We start from the raw sequence: 15,021 nt of genomic DNA on the forward strand, positions 1-15,021 counted from the left end.
TACCTGGATGCGATCACGTACAAAACAGATCGGTATCCTTTCCGAAAAACGATCACATCAAGAAGATTAATTGTGTGAAAAGCCACCTTGATGGAGAGCCTGAGGATCACCGCCAAAACCCGCTTCTGTGGTGATAATTTTACACGGGATAGTTTTATAAACTTTCGTCGGAGACAACCGGGATTCACTGATAATCCGCTGTTATAGGCTACTGGTGAATATGGCCGAGCTGACTATCTCCCCCCTCGGCCTTCATCCTCCCGTCGCGCCGACAACTGGTGCCATCATCGGCAGTGCGTGCATGCCCACCAATGAGTGTAAGTTGCCTTGTGTGCTTAATTATTATGTTATTATAATTATAGTAGGTAATCGCCCACAGTGTGAGTGTGGCGACTGCAGCTTTCCCGCGAGTGGGCGTGGTTTCAGCGCAGCCAGCGGACACGCCCCCAGCGTTTGAGAGCAGAGACTACTGTTAGTGCTAATTTTTTTTAAAATTTTGATAGCTTATTTTATGTACTTGTCGGCTTTTTTATCATTCAAATTTGGCTGGGTGGCTATTAACACATTTTTATATGGTGTGACAAACTCAGAACACATAGGCTACAGGGACTTTAATGAAAATAAATAAAAACAATAGCGCAAACCAAATGTTAACTGGTTATAGAAACATGCATTTACACATCTGATCTTAGTAATGAATTATATTATTATTATTATAACTTAAAATAGTACATATGGCACATTTAATGTCTAACTACAAATATTTTAGCTAAATTCATATTTTGCACTTATAATACTTATACAGCACAATTATTTTTTCATTTGTTTTATTTTTTACCTTTGCATAATTCTTAACAAATGGTACAAATCTAATTGGTAGTGGAGAGCAAGCTGCTGCTTCCATATTATACCTGATTAAATTGGTCCTTTCACTGCACCAACTAATCATATTTTTATCTGGCTGCCCAATAATATAACTGAAGATTTGGCAAGGCGATCCCACCTTTGTCTTTTCGCTTCATTAGTTTAGAAATTTTAATCTGGCGCATTTTTTTTTATTCCAAAGAAACTTTGAAAGGTGTTTATTGAGGTCTTTGAAAATATTTGCTAAATAACTATAGGTATAGCCTAGATTGAAATAAATATAAAAGCTTGGAAAGGATATTCATTTTTATAGCCAGAGAGACTACTGTAATAAGAAATACAATCCAATAATACAGGAATAGACTGGTCTGGTTTAGACATAAATAGTAATACGTCATCAGCATGTTTAATGATGCTTGATGATGTTATGCCATTTTTGTTCTGTCTAATTCTAAGTCTAAGTTCTGCTTGGGCAGGGGTAGGCAAGTTCGGTCATAGAGAGCCTTTAAAAAATTAAATTAACAGTTAAGAGTCTGCATATATCATCAGTGCTGTAACCAGGGCTCAACAATAAATATTTTTTTCTACTGGCCTGGTCGGTCAGTGGCACCTTTCAACAACCCTCTGGCCACTGAAACTGTCCAACTAAGGGTGTTCAATGCTGATAAATATATTCATTGTTGATGAATAGGAGTTTGTGGAGTCCACTGAGAGACTGCTTCTCTAGTTATTTTTGATTCGTTTCATTGAACTGAAACCCCTCACACAAGCATCCGTAGAAAGAGGTAGCAATAGTTAAATAATCAGCAAGAGGTTTCTGTATTCATTTTCACGGTGGTCATCCATGAATAAATCTCTCCAGACATCTACCTGCAGGCCTGGAAGTAAAGATTTGGCCTAGCAGCTGGCCCCAGGCCACCTTAGCCACTCCATGTGTTGAGCACTGTCGTGGTCACAGCCCATATGATCCAGGACTTGAGAAAAATGGTTTGTTAGTAACAGGAGCTCTTTGCTTCCAAAGCTAGCTAATGCTTCTGCACCCTTTGGCCACTCTCTTGGATCCAGGATTATAGCATGCTGCCTGGAGGAATTTCTCTGATTCAACAAATTTAAACCACCTCTGCAGGCTCTGCAGCTCGGTTTTCACTCTAAGAAAATAATAATAATAAAAATTAATCATTTTGCAATATATTTCTGAAACTGAATCATAAAACAAACACCCTCACCTTCCATCATCTTTTGAACTAATCTACCTATTAAATATCCCTTTGCCATCTTCATTGAAATTGGAAAGCCCAGCATCTCGTGCTGTAAGCCCAAACATGTGATACAGCAATCATGACCATCAGAGGGGTACAGAGCCCTACCGTACCCAGAAACGCACAGATGGAATGGCATCTTGAAAAAGACGCAAAGGCACCCGTGTTGCTCTTTCAGGAAATGGGACCCGTCACCAGTGCCGGAGCACACGGGAATGACGGCGGCAACACAGTAACAGCGAACTGAAACAGTGAAGCACTCACTTCTTCGCCTTCTAACCACTGTCAAACAAACAAAACACAAAAAATGCAATACTGTTAAAACAGCAGTTGAGCTCGCGATCACCGCTGCACTCGTGCTGTAGAACCACCAGCACTGGGAGTCTTCCAGAAGAACACCGACACACTCGCTCGTTGTATAAACAACACTCTTCAGAGACATCGACACCGATCGGCTCCGAAGCGAAAGACAACTGGTGTGTGCATCCACTTCCGTTTATACCCGCGCTGCGGGGCGAAGCGTGTGATGCAATTCTCGCACACGCCAATGTGCATTGGCTCGTTTTAACAGTACTCAAAGATGACAGGCTCCCTAAGCGTGATCCCAATCAGTCGGCACGAAGGGAACCGAAAAACATAGCAATTATGATGTTCGTGACATCACAGAAAAATGAAAGTTTAAAAGGCTTAAAACACAAGCTGTTTCTTGATTCTAAGATCGCATATGCATGCACTCATATTGTCAAACGGTCGCAGGTAAATTATAAACTTTAGTGACGAGGCAGCACTGGCCCTCGAAAGTATTTCATGCATGAATTCAAAAACCTGGTCTGGTTTTACTGTTTGGTTTAACTATTTTAGGTAAAATACTCTCCAACCTACATGCTAGAACTTTAGCCAGTATTTTAGTGTCTGTATTAAGAAGACTTATTGGCCTATATGATCCACAGTCTTGTGGGTCTTAAGTATTAGGCAGGTATTTGTTGTTTCGGGTATAATTGTACCTTGATCTAAAACAACTTTTAAAGCAGGCATACAAATATTACAGAACTCAGGCCAAAATTATTTATAAAACTCTGGGGGGAAAACCATCAGGACCTCTTCTGAAGTTATAGGCCTAGATGAAGGAGTAGTTTACTTTAAAATGAAAATTATCCCATTGTGGCGAGAAGGACGAGGTTGGGGGACGTGAGAGGACGGTGCGAGACCGGTGGCGTGATTCATAATGAGTGATACCTGCGCAACGCACCAGTCTCGTTTCTCTCACGGAGGAGCGGAAGCATAAAGGAGGAGCGACGACAGTGAAGATCGAGAGAGGAACAGGCCTGATCCTATGTTGTGCTTTGTTTCTGTTTTGTGTGGCCAGCAGTCGTCCGCGAGGGGCTGCTGGCTTATACTTTCGTTTTGTATTTGTTTCATTTTGTTATTAAAATCTTTGAATGTTCTCTGGGTTCCCGCCTTCTTCTTCCCATAACAACGAACCTTGCTACACCCATGATTTACTAACCTTCAAGCCATCCTAGGTGTATATGACTTTCTTCTTTGAGACGAATACCATCAAAGTTATATTAATAAACACCCTGACACGTCACACTTCCGATGTTTATAATGGCAGTGGATTGCAACCACTAGTTTGAAGCTCAAAAAAGTGCATTCATCCATCATAAAAGTAATCTACATGGCTTCGGGAGGCTAATAAAGGAAAATATTCATATTTACAGTAACACATTACAAAGTGAAATTCTAGCTTCCGGCCAAACGGCCATATGCAGTACTTGCGTCTAAAGTGCAACTTACGCAACTTATGACGTTGAAAGTAGCGTTCAGCAGTACGTCAAATTACTCACATAAGTTGTGCTTTAGACTTAAGTCGAAACCGAAGCGTCAGGGTGTACAAACTCCGATTGTATTTGTCTCAAAGAAGAAAGTCATACACCTAGGATGGCTCGAGGTTGAGTAAATCATGGAGTAATTTTCATTATAAAGTGAACTACTGTAATCAGTCTTCATCTGAAATAACTGGAAAATATTATTTAAAAAAGTTTCAAATTCTAATTGTGAAGCACTGGTTTGTGAACAATATAGTGATTCATAATAGAATTAATTGCATTAAGTCCAGGATGTGTAGTGATACCATCTGACATCTATAGAGACTAAATTGTTCTCTCAGAATGATTTTTTTTTAAAAATCTGATACGTTAACTATGTTAACAGTCAACTAGATTTGTTTGGGTGCTCATAATAATATTGTTTGGAAATATTTTTTTTTAAATATGATTGGTGTGATCAAGATTGAGTTCCGGTCTATCATAGCATAAAGCAGACCAGTTAGTTTGAGTGGGAGTTGTGTTAAGTAGATGCTCTAATCTTTTAATCTCCCTTTCCAATTCTTGGTGTTTAGATATCAGGGCCTTTTTATGTGCAGCAGTATAAGAAATAGACTAATGTATTTATTGTAGCTGCAGTAACACTACAATGCAATGTAGACTGCATCTACAAATGTGGGATGTAGCTGCATCCCACATTTTTGGGGGTCTGACAAACGATTCAGTTTCCATACCTTGCTTCTTGTTGTCGGAGACCCTAATGTAATATCTACAGTATCTGGACCGGAGCATGATCTGAAATGGCAATTGAGCCAATTTGACTAAAAGATGTAAGATTAAAGGAATTATTTGGGATAAAAAAGTCGGCTAATCAATTCTTGAGTACAAACGATGGGGATTGTAATAAAATGTATAGGCTAGTGTTTACTAAAAGGGTTCATTTCTCTCCAGCTATCAATTAAACCACTCTCTTTGCATAGTTTTTTAAGAACCAAAGAGGATCTAGGATTGACTAGAGTGCCTGAGGAGGATTTGTCCAATCTCTCATCCATCACGCATCTGAAGTCTCTGGCGCAGACTCCTAGTCATTTGTAGTGTTCATTGAATATCAAAATCATTTTGGATATGAATTTGGGAGAGTCTTACTTTGCCACGTAAATATTTAACAGTAATATGATGGCGAAATATTATGCCAGTGATCAAAATAAATCTACCCTCTGGGTCTCTAATTTTATTTTCAAGAATGAATGGCAAGTGTTTGATAATTAAAATAATCGTACCTCTTTTCCGTGGGTTAGCTGCGCATGAAGAATAATATACTTGACCCACCCAATTTCAGATGCTCGCTATCCGATAGATGCATTTCTTGAAGCATGGCAACGGTGTCTTTTTATTTTTTTTCAAGTCAGTATTTTTTTCCTTTTTACCACTTGTCCTAATCCATAAACATTCCATGTAGTGCTGAATGATTTTGAAAAAATAATAGAATTGCGATATTTATTACCAATATTGTTGTGACAATCAGCAGCTGGAGTGCCCGCTTGAGCCACTGGGGGGCACTCCTTCTCTAGTTTTCATTACTACTTATGCTTTCATTTGGACTGATTATGCTTTATGTCTTTCACCTGGTTTTGATTATGCTTGTTAGCTTCTATGATTTAAGCCTTGGTTTTCCTTTGTGTCTTTGCTCAGTATTGTATGTGTCTGACTGCATTACCTAGCGTTTTCCCAGTTCCTTAGTGTTTCCTAGTTTCTCAGTTCCTGGACTCCCTGCCTGTATCTGGTTTTCCCGTTTGCCTTGCCCCTGTATTGTACTTCTGCTGTATTGGACTGCTTACCTGGACTCTGACCCTCTGCCTGTGTACTCGTTGTGTTATCTGGATCTTCCTCTCATTAAAGCCTGCATTTGGATCACCACTGTCTGCGTCCTCGAGCAGTTCATGACAATTGTGATAGCGATTCAATATGCAATTATTTTGTAAAGCTCTTTATCTTCTGTATTATTCAACAAAGATAAGCAATATATCATTGTGTAGTAGGGATGGGTATCTTTAGGCAGGAAATGCAGATCTGCTACCCTCGGATTATGCACTACGGACACATGATGCATATTATGCCAGTGATGAAAAAGTTATACGCCAAATAACTTTATAAATATCAGTGATAATACAAATTACAGTAACAGATTGTTTAGGCTTTACAGCAGCTCTAGATTAGAATAAAGTTATTGTCCAGCTAAAGTTAGTTTTGCCTTATTCATTTCCCTTGTGAAGATCATTGGTTATTAACTTAGGGAGTTCTAACGTTCTAACAGAAAAATCCTTAACACGCTCCGGCCACCCATCCGCACAAAACAGTGCCTGGTGTCTCGAGAACGCACTCTCTGAAATAGGTTCGAAGGTGCAAACGATTATCCGTTATCTCTGCGCAAACCTCAAAAACGCAAACCCGCGAAAACGCAGACGGCGCGCAAATGCGCATCACGTGTTCAGACCATAGGGATGCGCGTTTGAACATATTAATATATATATATATATATATATATATATATATATATATATGTATGTATGTATGTATGTATGTATGTATGTATGTATGTATGTATGTGTGTGTGTGTGTGTGTGTGTGTGTGTGTGTGTGTGTGTGTGCGCAGGTGTGTAGTCCTCCTTCACAAATCAACCCTCAACAAACTACTTGTCTGGCCTTAAACATTTATAATACAGGCATTTTTGTCACGTCTGCATGTCCACGCGAACGCTAGTTACGCATGTAACTGTGGTTCTGTGAATTCTGGATGACCGCCAGAGGCAGTGTAAACACTATGGATTATCGCAGCGCCAGCCAGATAGGTCGAGAGAATATACCAACAAAGTCACGTGGCGTGACGTATGCTGAGCCCTGGAGGTTATAGGCTACAGTAGCTCAGCACTCTACCTCGGTACGCCTTTCTCGCGCATTCCGAGTGACTAAGAACTCTGGCGGTCATCCAGAATTCACAGAACCACAGTTACATGCGTAACTAGCGTTCTGTTTCATTCTTACTGACCGCCAGAGGCAGTGTAAACACTATGGATGACACATACCAACATAGTCATGAGGAATGCCACCCACCTGATGAAATTAAGGCTGCTCCAGAAGAACCGCAGAACTAACGGCATGATGAGCAGCAACGTTGACTTTATAAAACCGGGCAAACGTGCATGGAGAAGTCCAGGTAGCAGCAGTGCAGATATCTACCAGGGAAACTCCTCTGAAAACAGCCCATGAAGATGAGATGGCCCTAGTGGAATGGCAAGTTATTCCCCAGGGCAGTGGTCTCCCTGCTGCCTTGTAAGCCATTGTAATGGTCTCTACTATCCAGTTCGACAACCTCTGCTTCGACACTGGAGCACCTTTCTTCGCACCACCATAGCAGACAAATAACTGGTCCGACTGTCTAAATTGAACAGTAGAGTTCACATAATACTTCAAGGCACGAACAGGACACAAAAGTTGGGCACTTGAATCAGACCCTGAAGAAGTCTGAACAGACGCCAGTTCAATGTGCTGATTTATGAACTGAGGAAGAAGGACCTTCGGAAGAAAAGAAGGATTGGGTCGTAGAACCACCCCGGAGTCATCCGGTAACCAACGCAAGCACAGTTCGCAAACAGACAGCGTGTGCAACTCACTGACCCGTTTCGCAATAGCAATAGCTAACAAAAAAGAAGTCTTCAAGGACAACATTTTAACGTCAATGCCTTGCAAGGGCTCAAACTGGGGTGAACACAGGAATGCAAGCACGAGTGACAAATCCCACACAGGAAAACTAGGATTCCGAGCAGGGTTCAGACGGCGCGCGCCCTTCAGAAAACTGCAGACAAGACTGTGAGAGCCCAGCGAAGAGCCGCCAACTGGAACAGGATACGCAGAAATCGCAGCAACGTATACTTTCAACGTGGAAGCTGCTTTTCCTTCCTCCAGTAAGCGTTGAAGAAAGCTTAAGATACTCGGGATGTCACATTTTGCAGGATCAAGCCCTTGTTCCTCACACCATGTAGAAAAAAGCTTCCAACGGGAAGCATAAATCTGTCGTGTGGAAGAAGCCCTGGCATTAGAGATGGTGTGAATAACAGCAGGGTCACAATGCTCCAGGGAAGGATTTAGCCCAATGGCCAGACCCAAAGCTGCAGACGTGCCGGGTCCGGGTGCCAGACACTGGCCTCCAGCTGGGAGAGGAGGTCCTTCCTGGGGGGAAGCTTCCATGGATTCCCTGTCTGAAGTCTCAGCAACAAAGGAAACCATGGTCTGGCTGGCCACCGTGGTGCCACCAGCAACACTCTGTGCTTGCGCAGAGAGATCCTGTGCAACGTCTCCCATAACAGAGGGATAGGTGGAAACGCATATAGCAGGCAGTTCGGCCATTCGTGAGACAGCGCATCCTGGCCCAGGGGGCTGGACACTTCTGTTCTTGCGAACCATAATCGGCAGTGGGTGGTCATCTCTGAAGCAAAAAGATCCACCTCTGCTCTTCCAAATCGTAGCCAGATCTCCTGCACTACAACTGGATGAAGCCTCCATTCTCCTGGGTGTACTTGATCCCTGGAAAGAGCATCCGCTGTCTGGTTGCACTCTCCTGGAATATGAGCTGCCCTCAGTGAAGCGAGTCGTGGCTGACACCATGTCAGGATCTCTTGAGTCAGCTGTAGAGACCTGCGGGATCTCGTGCCGCCCTGGTGGTTCAGATGGAACACCGTTGAGGTATTGTCGGACCGAACGAGAACATGGCGGCCTGCCAGAACCGGCATGAAGTACTTTAGGGCCAAGAACACTGCTCTTAGTTCTAGCAGGTTGATATGTTCTGTGGCCTGGATCGGTGTCCAGCGCCCGCAAATACCCCTCCGATTCCACGTTGCTCCCCATCCTGTGAGGGAAGCGTCTGTCTTGACCAACTCCCGACGAGAGGGAACAACACCCAGGGGCACTCCTGCCTTCAGAAACTCTAACTGTCTCCACCGCCTCAACGCACATATGCAACGGTGAGAAATCATAACCAGTCGATGGCGATGCCTGGTGGGATCTAGCCGCAAACTGTTGTTCCATAACTGGAGTGGCCTGAGGTGGAGTAAACCCAGGGGAATCACCACTGTAGCCGCTGTTAACATCCCTATCAGTCATAGGACCACCTCGTACTGCAAAGACACCCCCGGGCGAAAGCGAGCCAAAAGTTGCAGAATGTTCGTCACACGTTCCTGAGACAGGGAGGCAGACATTAGACAGGAATTCAGGGTCATTCATATGAACGTAGTGGTCTGTGATGGAATCAGACGGCTCTTTTTCTCGTTCACAGAAAACCCCAGCTTCTGCACATGTCTCAAAAGCAGTCTGAAGTCTTGTACAGCCTGCCGCTCTGTTGGGGCACAGAGAAGCCAGTCGTCCAAATAAGGAAGAATACGCATGCCTCTCATCCAAAGAGGAGACAGAGCTGCGCTCACACACCTTGTGAAGACGCGAGGAGCAAGGGAAAGGCCGAAGGGTAGCACTTTGAACTGGTAAGCTTGATTCAGGAAACTGAAACGCAGAAACTTTCTGTGATGTACAGCAATTGGGACATGAAAGTAAGCATCTTTCAGGTCGACACTTACAAACCAATCGTCTGCAGTCACAGACCGAAGAACATCGGCTGTGCGCAGCATTCGAAAAGGAAGGACCTTCAGGAACAAAATCAGAAGCCTCAAATCGAGAATTGGGCGGAAACCACCGTCCTTCTTCGGAACAAGAAAATGTTGAATAGAACCCGTCTCCCTGAACGAGGGGATGAACTTTTTCTATGGCTCCCTTCTCTAACAGTGAACAAATTTCCAGAGAGAGAGCCACCGCGCGAACCTCGTCTCTGACAATCGTAGGAACAATTCTTGAAAATCTGGGAGGCCGACGTCGAAACTGTAGAGTATATCCCCTGCTCAGAGTCGCCAACACCCAGGGGTCTGCTGTGTTGGATCTCCAGTACTCCAGTTGATCTATTGAAAAACGATCGACCGCCGGCCTGGCTGTCTCAGGCTTTATGTGTGCGATTTTTAGTGTTCGCGGGGGGACGCTGACGGGGTCCTCCTGGAAACTGTCGATGAGGTGGGCGAAAAACTCTCGCCTCTTCAGGAGCATGAGGTCTCTGAGGGGGCTGTGAGTGAGGTGTAGCATGCCGGCGGAAACGTTGCTCCGATGTGGCATAGTGCTGTCGGGTCTGAACCGCTGGCATCCTAAAGGTAGGGTTGCGCTGCACCTGTGTCAGTTGACGAGTAGCTTCAGACAGCTTTATCCTCTTTTCCAACAGTTCCGGAACATTTGGACCAAAAAGATGCCCGGGAACGAATGGAAGTTCTCTCAAGGTTTTCTTACAGTCCTCCAGCAGTCGTGGTTGGGCAAGCCACACTTGGCGGCGGGCTGCCAGAAGCGTGGCTGTAAGACTACCCAGCTCGCGGGTCACATGGCCTGTTGCTAACAGAGCAGTTTGCAGAAATTGTGAAACAGAGGGATCCGCATTCGCAGGTTCCAGCGTACTGGTGGCAGCAAGGAGTAACTGGCAGATTGTGTTTTCTGCTCGAGTAATGTAGGCAACAGACTCGTATGCCTTTTTCAGCAAGGAATCCGTACGACCGCATTGCGCACTGGGACATCGCACATTCCCTCGCAGAGCCTCATCAGGAGACACCACCAAAGCTGCCACAGGCTGCTCTATTTCCGGAGCACGACCCACCCCGATAGAATCTGCTTCAGCCATAGATGCTAGCGTTCGAGCAATCTTAGAGAGCCGTTTAGGCGGACCAGAACCAGTGAGAGCATTTGAGAATTCAGCCACAAAATCCTTACATGGTGGCATGGCAAAAGAAGTTGCAGCTGTGGTCTGTCTGAAAAACACATTTGTTTGGGCAGATTGGACAGGTGACTCATCAAGTCCTAGACGAGCAACTGCCATTCGAAGCACATCCAAAGTATCATCGGAGGAGGATTGGGCTTGTCCAGACGACTGAACTGAACCCCCACTAGACCCCTCCGCTGCTGGGTAACCAGTGAAAACAGCCTGAGGTGATGGTTGTGCAGCAACATCCATAGTATTCCCATGATCATGAAAAAATGAATCTGAAGCACTTGTAGAAAGCACATCAAACTCTGAACGATGAGAAAAACCAGGAAAATCAAGAGACTCTTCCCCAGCTCCCTGATTCTGAACATTCTCATCCTCCTGTGTCAACTTCACAGGTGTAGCAGATGAGACAGGCTGAAGCGAGTGAAGCAGACGTTTCAGCTCTGCCATCTCTGAAGAAAGCACCGACACCGTCATAGAAAGTGAACTTTTCTCAACACGTGAATGTTCATCACCTCGCGATTTGACCTTCTTAGATGGGGGGGGAGCACCAGCTGCCGCCGACGCTTTGCGCTTCCGAGTGCGTGTAGGGGCTGCATCCAACTGCCCAAGTTTCACTGTCGAACTAGGGTCTAACTCGGCAAGACGGAGCTGTCGTTCCGAAATAGGCAAAAGGCTGCAGTGCATGCACGGGTCCGTGAGAGCCTCTCGCAGATGTTGAACACCCAAACACGACGGGCAGAAGTCATGACCGTCGTCAGGGAGAAGATGATTAGGGCACAGCTTACAAGTCAGTGGAAAACCAGTGGCGATCGAGCTGTGAGCCATAGTTACTCGATAATAACACCTTCGGATAGCACCGTAAGGTTAAGTTGAGCGGGATGAAAAAATAATAAAAATAAATAAAACAATTACCTCGGGCAAACCGACAGGTAATGCCAACAAATATCTCACGAAAAAGAAAAAATGTCTAAAATGGCCGGCGGATTGAACCGATGGACAAAAAATGTAACATGGATTCGAGGAAAAAACACTCTGAGTAACGTTAGATATGTCAACGGGAGACCGTTAACTCAGTCGCGGAAAACACAAGCCACCGGATAGCACCGAGAGGCACAGAGTGTTACCGACGAAGTAATGTTAATATGACTCACCAAGTGCTGTAAAATAAATCCAAATCCTTGAAATTGCGTAGACGCGCGCTGTCACAGCTTGTGAGGACGAATCTCGCTGCTCTTGTAAGCTTGACAGCGCGAATAATCACTCAAAAACAACCTATCTCAACCAGGCGAGAAAGCAAAAGAGGTAGAGTGCTGAGCTACTGTAGCCTATAACCTCCAGGGCTCAGCATACGTCACGCCACGTGACTTTGTTGGTATATTCTCTCGACCTATCTGGCTGGCGCTGCGATAATCCATATTGTTTACACTGCCTCTGGCGGTCAGTAAGAATGAAACAGAACCGGAATTATCCCGACAACGTTTTATCTGTATAGAGGTAAAGGGAAGGAGGGGGAGAGACTAGTTGACACTTCAGGACTGCGTTGTCGTTGTGTCCAGGCACTGGACCTTCATCAGATCTGGATACGCCCTGGATCCGGCGGACTGCGGTAAACCTAGGGATAAACAGAGAGACTAATATTAGCGTAGACGCCATCCTTCTTATGATGTACCAAGTACATCAGGATTTATGGGAAGTGTTCCCAGTTTTGGCTGATCTAAACTATGCAGCCTAACATTGAATTTTAGAAGTCTATAATGTGTTATGTGTATGCTAGGCCAAAGAGATGTGTTTTTAGTCTAGATTTGAATTGACAGAGTGTGTCTGCTTCCCGGACAACGTTAGGAAGGTTTTTCCAAAATTTTCTCAAAGGATCTACCCCCAGCAGTCGATTTTGATATTATAGGTAATATAAACTGGCCAGAATTTTGAGATCGCAATAGACGTGAAGGACTATAATGCGTTAAGAGCCCACTCAAGTACTGGGGAGCTAAACCATATGGAGCTAAACCATAGTGCTTTGTAAGTAATCAGCAATATTTTAAAATGTATACAGTGTTTAATAGGGAGCTAATGCAGTGTTGACAGAAATGGAAGCTTTAGCGTAAGTTCTGCTGGGAAGACTCAATTGTTGCGTCATTGATTATCTTCTCATCTATCCAATCACGTTTAATACTAGAAGTATAAAAGAACCGTACTTACACTTGTCTGAGTTCGCAGATGCTGTCGCTTCACTCACCTCCATCCACCCCTCCACCACCAAGATGATTCTTCCCTCCATCAACGAGATGGGTTCCTCCGTCCATCCTTCGTATCACCATAGGATTTCCCCTTCAACCTCCCCACCACCACCAGGATGGTCCCTTCCAATACCGCATTGGGGGTCGGCTGCGCCCCCGCCATCTTCAGGCGGGAAATGCTGAATCCGTACCCTCGGATTGCGAGTTACGGACGGGGCCTACGCCAAAGAACTTATTGCATGTGGCTTGCTGGGCTGTTAATAAATGTATAATTGTCGAGTATCTATTCTCCCGAGTCTTCTGGTAGAACTGGGCTAATATGGTCATAATTCCTGGTTCTGGTAAGAACTCTAGCTGCTGCATTTTGGACCAGCTGTAGTTTGTTTATTAAGCGTGCAGGGCATCCACCCATAATAGCATTACAAGAATCTAGCCTTGATGTCATGAACACATGAACTAAATGTTCAGCATTTTTCATTTAGAGCATATGACGTAATTTAGATACATTTTTAGATGAAAAAATGCGTTTTTTACAGATACTAGACACGTGACTTTCAAATTAAAGATTGGTATCAAAGAGCACACCCAGGTTCCTAACCGACGACGAAGACTTGACAGAGCAGCCATCAAGTGTTAGATAGTATTCTAGGTTATTATGTGAGGAAGTTTTTTGTCCAATAATTAGAGTCTCTGTTTTTTTCAGAAATAAGTAGTTGGAAATTGCTAGTCATCCAGTTTTTTATATCAGCTATGCATTACATTAATTTTGTGAATTGGTAAGTTTCGTCAGGGCGTGAAGAAATATAGAGCTGAGTATCATCAGCATAACAGTGAAAACGTCTCGGTGATGTAACCCTCGTTCCCTGAAGGAGGGAACGGGAGACGTAACGTCGGCGTGACAACGTAATTGGGATCACTTCAGGGAGCCCTATCATCTTCGAGTGTCTACAGAATGAGCCAATGAACGTTGGCGTGCGTGAATCATGTTACGCGCCCCGCCCCGCAGCCTTTCCGGGGGAGAGGGACGCTGCGAAAGCCCCATCCTGCCCAAAGGGAGGTAACGTGGAGAATACACATATGGACTGGGGGCAGTACAACATATGGAATGTCACTGGGGTGGCTCCAGCCTGAGAAGGGGGAGACTTCACCGGACAGTGACGGAAGAGCGAACTCTGCCAAGGGAAAGACACGGGCTCACCACAGGGAGCTGGTTGTGGAAGAATACGCATATGGGATCACCGCAGGGATCACCACATATGGAAGCCTAGCAGAAGTTACACAAGCATACAAGCACTAGGCCTGGCGTCAGACGCTCCACAACGTCTGACTGCAGAAGGGGTGCGGAGGAACTCTACAGGGTTCGCCTGAGTGGGGAACTCGACAGGAGCAAAAAAGCACACGTATCCGCTCCATGTGGAGTGGAGTGGCGCAGCAAGCCGACAATAGAGCGGGAACTTCGGTGTATCGGCTGGTTGAAGCGAGCACACTGGAAGAAACTGGCTCAACATGTAGGCTATAAAACCTAGCGAACGTGTTAGATGTCGCCCAGCCCGGAACTCTACAGATGTCTGTCAGCGAGGCGCCGTGTGCCAGCGCCCAAGAAGAAACGACACCCCGAGTGGAGTGGGCTCTTAACCCGGGAGGGCAAGGCACGCCTTTGGCTTTATAAGCCAAAGCAATGGCATCCACTATCCAGAAGGCTATCCTCTGCTTGGAGACAGACCAAGATGACGCCGCTGTGTTTGTGTTTGGTACGCCGTCCTTTTCTGTTATGTTTGCTGGCGATCATTGTGCTAATCCCTGTTTTCATCCGCAATGTGTCATCGATATTTGTGTACGACCGTCTGACACTGTTACAAATACGCGGTAACATGACCACCAACTTGCCTGGATTTGCCGAAGAATCAAATCTACCACCATTCCTAGCCTCCATCGCCATCTAGTCCATCGCCTCGCAACAGGAGACGCAGGAGACGAGGAAAAAGAGGTGG

The sequence above is a fragment of the Phoxinus phoxinus genome (assembly GCF_949152265.1).
Source record: "Phoxinus phoxinus genome assembly, chromosome: 11".
NCBI lineage: Eukaryota > Metazoa > Chordata > Actinopteri > Cypriniformes > Leuciscidae > Phoxinus > Phoxinus phoxinus.